Here is an 8,292-nt window from a genome sequence, read left to right as displayed (position 1 = left end):
AAAAGGGTGCTGTCCCTCCACCTGCTACTCCTAGGTGGCTCGGTGGCTGCCATCCTCCAGAGGCCATTGGACAGTCAGGTTTGGGCCTACAGTGACAAGACACGCAGGGCCTCACAGGATGGGTGTGGAGCCTGCCCTTTCCTCCCTGTCCCAATGAGACCCCGCATCTCCATCCACAAATGGCCTCTCTGGCTCCTGATCAAGCTGCTTAATGGCCATGATCCCAGAAACTGAGAAACAAATCTTGGAACCCAGTGGTTTTTGGCAGAAATGCATCCGGACCCCACAGTAGGTTACTGTCAATGGGCCATTCCAGGGGAAAAAGCGTGCTATCCCTCTGCCTGCTCCCTGTAGGTGGCTCAGTGGTTGCCATCCTCCAGAGGACATTGGACAGTCAGGTTTGGACCCTCAGTGATGAGACATGTGAGGCCTCATGGGATGGGGGTAGAACCGGCCCTTTTCTCCCCATTCCGAGACCCCAAGTTGATGCCCACGAATGGCCTTTCTGGCTCCTGATCAAGCTGCTTAACGACCATGATCCAAGAGACTCAGGAACAAATCTCGGAAACCAGTAGGTTTTGGCAGAAATCCCTTCAGATTTAATTGTTAAAATTTTGGAATTTCAAAATCGTGCAGCCATTACTGCAGCCACATGACATCATATGTTATTCTTAACCAGCAATAGAAAACAAATTGTCTACTGTTGCCTTTTTGGCATATCCGAGTGTTGGGGTAAAATCCCAAATAATAATGGTGGGTCTGGTGTCAAAATATTGAATGTAATCAAAGTAGAGAGAGAGTAATGTGGAAATCATCTGCCCCACAGGTAGGGGGAGGTGTGGGATGGGGGCATACTGGGGTTTTGGGGGTTGGAGAATGAGCACTGGTGAAGGCATGGGTGTTTCATTGTATGACCAAGACTTAAACCCAAAAGGTTTGTAACTGCTCTCACAATGATTCAATAAATAAAATTATAAAAAAATGAAAATAAAAGTAAACTTCAGGACAGACTTAAATATAGAGAATAAAAATGAAAGAATTTGAAAAAGAAAATCAAACATAACACAAAAAGATGATAAAGCACTAGGAAAGAGACAAGTAAAATGGCAAGTTATAGTTAAATAATAACCATAAATATGATTGGCTCTGGACCTGGAGTGATAGGGTTAGGGAATTTGGGTTCAATCCCCAACATCTCATATGGTCCCCCGATCACCGCCAGGAGTAATTCCTGAGTGCAGAGCCAGGAGTAACTCCTTAGCATCGCTGGGTGTGACCCAAAAAGCAAAAAACAAAACAAAACAGAAACAACAAACAAAAGATTGGCCTGAACTCACCAATTAAAAGTCAAAATGGATTAAAAAATGTTTACCTTTTTACTGTATATAGGAAACTCAGCTTCCAAGATACATAGGCTCAGAGAAAAAAGTTTAAGATAGTCTTACAAATAACTGACATATTTTAAAAGCAGTTACAAATGCCTAAGAGATAGTACAGCAGATAGGGCACTTACTTTGCACACTGCTGACCAGGGTTTGATTCCCAGCATCTCCTATGGTCTGCAGAGCCCACTAGGAGTGATTCCTGAGTGCAGAGCCAGGATTAAACCCTGAGCACTGCCAGGTGTGACCTCCCCCAAAATAAAATAAAATAAACAAATAAATAAGTAAATCAGGTACAACTATCAGATAACATAGTTTTCCACTTATAAAAAAATAAAGTAATAAGGAGACAGAGAGATAGCAGGTAAGATAATGTGGCAGACCCCAGTTCAACCCCCCGTTCCTCATATGACCCTCCGAGCCCCACTATGAGTGACCACTGAGCACAGCTGGATGTGGCCAACCACTCTAACCCCCCAACACACAAAAAGTAATAAAACCTGGAGAAATAGTAGAGAGATTAAGGACTTCCCTTACTTCTTGCTTAATCCAGTTTGACCACCCTGCACTGCACATGGTTCCCTGTGCATCACCAGAGGTCACTCCTGAGCACAGAGTCAGGAATACCTATGACCCACCCCACTCAAAATGATAATTATAGGTAGGGATAAACATTATATAATAATTAAAGACACTACAGTGTAACAAGAAGTCAATACAGTTATTAATACCAAATGAAGAAGCACCAAAATATATTAAACAGCTACTAATTAAAAAAGCAATATAAACAGTAATACAATAATAGAAAGTAATTTTAACACCCACTATCGACAGAAGAAATAAGGAAATAATAGCCTTAAATTATGAACTCTACAACAAATGGGCTTAGCCAGATTTATAGAATTTCACTCAAGATAGTGAAATTTAAATTCTTCTCAAGTGCAGAAAATGTTTTCAAAGATAGACCATATGCTTGGATGAAAAACAAATATCAGTAAACTTAAGAAGATTGACGTTACATCAAGTTGGTTTTTTTTTTGTTCTGATAAGAATGCTATAAAATTAGAGATCAACCATACACACACAGACACACAGACACACACACACACACACACACACACATACACTTGGAAAAACTTCAAATATGTGAAGATTTAAAAGCATGTATTTCAACAACTTGAGTTGATGAAAAAATTAAAGTAGAAATTAAGAAGTGTCTGGAAAGTCTAGCATAGAAGTTAAGGCACTTGCTTTGTATGTGGACCCTTCTCAATCCCCAACATCAATACCACATGGTCGAAACAAAAGAAGAAAGAGAGAGAGAGGGAAGAAAGGAAGGAAGGAAGGAAAGAGAGAGGAATCCCACAGATAATATCATATTCAATGGCGAAAAGTGCTTTCTTCAAAAATCAGTAACAACAAGGTTATCCACTCATACCACTTGTATTTAAAATAGTAGTAAGGATCTTAGAGCAACAAGAAATAAAAGAAAGCCATTTTAGGAAAATCTGAAGCTATCATTCCAGAGACTATATCTGTATTGAATAATCTCATGACTATTAAAAAGCTATTTAGAAATGAACACAGCAAGTGACTAGTTACATTTACATTTCTCTATAAAAAACAAATGAGAAGAACATATTTTAAGATAATCTCATTTATAATTGTGTCCAAAAGAGTAAATATTTATGAATAGGAGGACTGGAAAATGGCTTAGTGGCTGAAAGCACAAAGATACACATTCAAAGTCCAGATCTTCCCACAAGCACTGACAGCCCAACTATGAGGATTCCCTGTGAGGAAGGGTCCAGTACAGGACTCAGTCAGGACTTAGGAAGCACCTGGGGCCGAAAGTGAGGCCCTGAGCTTAATCCTAAGTATGGTGTGAGTGCCAAGGAGAACTTAATCATGCATGGTAAGTGGTCCCTGTTGAGGGAGAAAAAAAGGCAAGGTACTTAGAGATAAATTTAACAAAGAAATAAGAATTAAAGATAAGGTTAAGACCTACATAACAAAAACTATATACACTGTTAAAAAGCAGAACAAAATATCATGAAAGAAATTCCATGTACATGAAGAATTTATAACCAAAGTAATAAATATATAGATATAATGCAATACCAATAAAACGTCCAATTATATTTTTAAAATAGTAAAAAAAATACTAAAATTAAATACTAAATGTTGAAAGATTTTGAACAGCTAAAGTAATACTTAGGAGGGGAAAAGAAAAATGGAGGCATCATGTTAGCAATAGTAATTAAAATTATATGGTATTTACTGGGTTCAGCCCTAGTGGCCACCAAGAAATGCTGAGTGTGGCTTGTATTAAAAAACAAACAAACAAAGCAACAGGGGCTGGGGAGATAGTACAGCGTGTAGGGTGCTTGCCTTGCACATGGCTGACCTGGATTCCACCCCTAGCATCCCAGATGGACCCCCAAGCACTGCCAGGAGTAATTCCTGAATGTAGAGCCGGAAGTAAGCCCTGATCATCGCCAGGTGTGGCTCCAAAACAAACAAAAACTCCAAAGAGCAACCATGGTATGGAAAGAAAAATAGATTATTTTTGTGGATTAGTGGAATTGAATTAAAAACCAAAAATATGCAAGCTGAGAATGACAAAGCAAGAAGAGTGGAAAATTTCCTTTGGAAACGGGGCTAAACCCAATTGTGCTCAGGGCCTATTCTTGGGTGTGTGCTCAGGAGTGACCCCTGGTGTGCCCAGAGGACCATTCAGTAGGGATTCAGGATGGGGTCAACTGCGTAAAAGGCAAGCGCCTCTCATGAATGCAGTATGAGGGATAGGGCAAGAGAGTCCCCACTCTAAGTGCAGGGATGTAGACTGCCCTCCTTACAAACATACGGTCATGGGTTCAGGTTCCTGTGTCACCACATGTGCTGAGAGTGAGCCTGGCAGCTTTGCTTTCTGTGACTTCGACACCACAAGCAATCTTGGCAGTGCTGCAGCCAGGTGTGTGTTAGTATCACAGAACAGTGCAACTCCCAGCAAGCACTGCAACTAGAAATGCTGTGTGAGTGTCATGATTGACAAACACTCCCTAGTGAGCACTGTGGGAGCTCTGCAGCAACCCCTACAAGCACCACAACAACAGCTGATGTGCCTTAACCTAAGAGTGTCAACCCTGGTGATCTCGTGTGCGAGGAATGCTAGCCTCGGTGAGCACTGTGGCCAAGTATAGGAGAATCACATCTGGAGCATCACATCTGATGCACAATCCCTGGTGAGAACCATAGCTAAAAATATATGAGCAGGGCTGGAGCAATAGCACAGCGGATAGGGCATTTGCCTTGCACACAGCCGACCTGGGTTCAATTCCCAGCATCCCATATGGTCCCCTGGGCACCGCCAGGAGTAATTCCTGAGTGCATGAGCCAGGAGTAACCCCTGTGCAAGGCCTGGGGTGACGCAAAAAAAAAAATGTATGAGCACTGTAGTCAGACATGAAAAACCCTGAGTAATCATAAGAACAAGGAAGGGGGGTCAGAGGGAGTTTCTAAAAATAATACAATACAGGGAAAAATAGTTTCATCAATAGGTGGATTTGGAAAAATTGAGTATCTACATACAAAAAACCCTAATCTCACACATCTCTAAAAATCAAGTAAAATGGATCAAAGCCTCACTTTGTGCATATGCATACATGCACACGCACATGCACACACTATGCAAACAGCTTTGGTTCAATCCCCAGCAGCACATATACTCACCTGAGCCCTGCCAGGAGTGATACCTGAGCACAGAGCCAGGGGTAAGCCCTGAGCATTGCCAGTGTGACCCAAAACTTAGAAAACAACAAGAGCATCAAGTAAAGACTACCAAAAAGTAGACAACATGATTACATCAAGCAAACAAATAAACAAAAGTAAATAAATAAAACCTCTTCACAGAAACAGTAAAGGATATAATCAACAAATGAAAAGGTAACTTAAAGAATGAGTGACTAGCATGGAAAGTATCATGCTAAACGAAATGAGTCAGAAAGAGAGGGACAGACATAGAAAGATTGCATTCATCTGGGGAACATAAAGTAACAAAATAGGAGACTAACACCCAAGAATAGCTGAGATAAGTACCAGGAGGTTTACTCCATGGCTTGGAGGGCAGCCCCACTCTCTAGGGGTAAAGGCAGCTCAGATAGAGAAGGGAGCATAAAGAGTGTTGGGAAGATCCGCCCAGGATGGGAGATGCATGCTGAAAGTAGACTATAGACCAAATATGATTGCCATTCAATTCCTCTTTTGCAAACCACAGCACCCAAAAGGAGAGAGAGAACAAAAGGGAACGCCCTGCCACAGAGGCAGGGTGGGATGGAGGGGTGGGGGGTGGGAGGGATACTGGGATCCGTGGTGGTGGAGAATGGGCACTGGTGGAGGGATGGGTACTCCATCATTGTATAACTGAAACCCAAGCACAAAGATTTGTAAATCTACAACTGTACCTCATGGTGTTTAATTAATAAAAATCTTTTAAAAATTAATTAATTAATTTTTAAAAATGAGTGACTATAAACTTTGATATCTAAAATAGGTAAGAACTCCTAGATCTCAACAGGGGAGAGGGAAATGGGCCTAAACAGACATTTCCCAGATGAAAAACATGCAAATATTCAACAGACAGATGAAAAGAAATTCAATAAAATCCCTGGGGATATACAAATCAAACTCATTCAACAAAAGCAAAAGATAATAAGCGTTGGCAAGAGTGGGAAGAAAAAGAAATCTTTGCATTCTGTTAATGGAAATGTAATTCAGTGCAGCCACAATGGGGGACAGTTCGGAGGTGTCTCAAATAATTAAATGTAGAATTATCATTTGATCCAGAAATCTTTCCCCTGGGCACATATCCTAAGGAATTGGAGCCAGGAGCTCAAAGAGATTTTTGCCCTCCCAAGTTCACCGCAGCATTATTCAATAGTCAAGACGTGGAAATGACCTAAATGTCTATTGATAGATGAATAAAGAAAATGTGTGTATATACATGAACACCTCAGGTGGTTTTTATTTTATTTTTTGGGCTTGGGGCCATACCAGGTAGTGCTCAGGGCTTATTCCTGGCTCTGTCCTCAGGGACCTGAGGTGGTTTTAAAAAGAATTGTTAGAAAATACCACGAATAGTAGTGTTTCCATCAAAATGGATAACATTTTGTAATTATTAGTAATAGAAAAGTTACCAGAATTTCCTGAGAAGAAATAAAAATATGAAGAGATTTATAACAAGAAAAAACACTGAGTCAGCAATCTAAAACCTATCAACAAGGGCTGGAAAGATAGCACAAGGGTTAAGGACTTGCATATCATCAGCCCCAATTTGATGCCCAGCACTGCATATGATTCCCTAAGAACTGCCAAGAGTTATCTCTGAGCATGAACAGGTACTTCCCCAAGACAAAAAATAAACAACAACAAAAAAAACCCTATCAATAAGAATTGACCCGAGTTCGATTCCTCCGCCCCTCTCGGAGAGCCTGGCAAGCTACCGAGAGTATTCGATATGCCAAACACAGTAACAACAAAGTCTCCAATGGAGACGTTACTGGGCCCACTCGAGCAAATCGATGATCAACGGGAGGGCCTTTACCTTACCTTTTACCTTATCAATAAGAAAAGTCCAGGATCCAATAACTTGACTGATAAATTTGACCAAATGTTTACAGAATAAACCAGTTCTTGGGACCTGAGCGATAGTACAGTGGTTAAGGCCTTGTACACTGTCAACACAGGTTCGATCCCGGCATCCTATATTATACCTTTGAGAGCCGTCAGGAGTAATTCGTGAGTGCAGAGCCAGGAGTTACCCTTGAGCATCTCTAGGTGTGACCCAAAAAGCCAAAAAAACAAAAACAAACAAACAAGCAAAAACCCCAGTTCTTTCTGAACTTTATTTGTGGATAGGGGGTGGTATTTGGTCATAGTTGGCCGTGTTCATACTGGTGGCTACTCCTGGCTCTGTGCTCTGGAGTTCCAAGTGGTGGTCAGGGGTCCATGAAGTGCCAGGGTTCAAACTTTTGATCCTTTGAGCACACACTCAACCTTCTGAGCTATCTCTCCAGGCCTCTTTTCAAAGTCTTAGAGAAAATAGGGGGGGAAAGGAAAAAAACTTCTACAGAAAACAGAAAAATATAAATACTTGATTGTTTGTTTTTGGGCCCAACTTGACTGTATTCATAGTTTGCTTCTGGCTCTGAGCTCAGTGATCACTCCTGGCAGGGCTCTGGGGATCGAACCCAGGATGGCCATGTATAAGGCAAATGACCTACCCACTGCACTATCTCTTCAGACCCAGAAGAAAACACTTTCTAACTCAGTCTATGAACTTAGCCTCATTAGCCTTATTTCAAAATCAGATTAGGCTACCCCAAAATAAGAAAATTATGTATCAGGGCTGGAGATATAACTCAATAGACTGAACACATGCTTTGCGTGCAGGCCAGGGTTCAATCACTGGTATCACACAGTCCCCCAAGCACTACAGGGAGAAACTTCCGAGTACAGCACTCAGAGCTCCATGCAGCACTTCAGTAGAGTGGCCCTCCAAAAAAGAAAATTGCAAATCAGATCCTTAAGAATATGAATGCAAAAATACTCAACAAAATGCTAATAAACCAGATCCAAATACAAAAAATTGAATAGCATGACCAAATGCTATGTATCTTCAGAATTGAAGGGTAGGTCAATATGCAAAAACTATTCAATGTAATATACCACATGAATAGAACAAACGAAATTCCATGATCATCTCAATGGATACGGTAAAACCCTCAAAAATTCAAAATAAAAAGTAGCAAAAAACAAGGAATAAAATATTCTGAGCATGATAAAGAATACTTTTTAAAAGCCCAGTTAACCTCATACTCAATATTAAAAGACTGACATCTTTCTCCCTAAG

Source organism: Sorex fumeus, unplaced genomic scaffold, assembly GCF_029834395.1.
Source record: "Sorex fumeus unplaced genomic scaffold, SorFum_2.1 ptg000072l, whole genome shotgun sequence".
In the NCBI taxonomy this organism is placed as follows: domain Eukaryota; kingdom Metazoa; phylum Chordata; class Mammalia; order Eulipotyphla; family Soricidae; genus Sorex; species Sorex fumeus.
Note: the sequence above shows the minus strand (reverse complement) of the source record.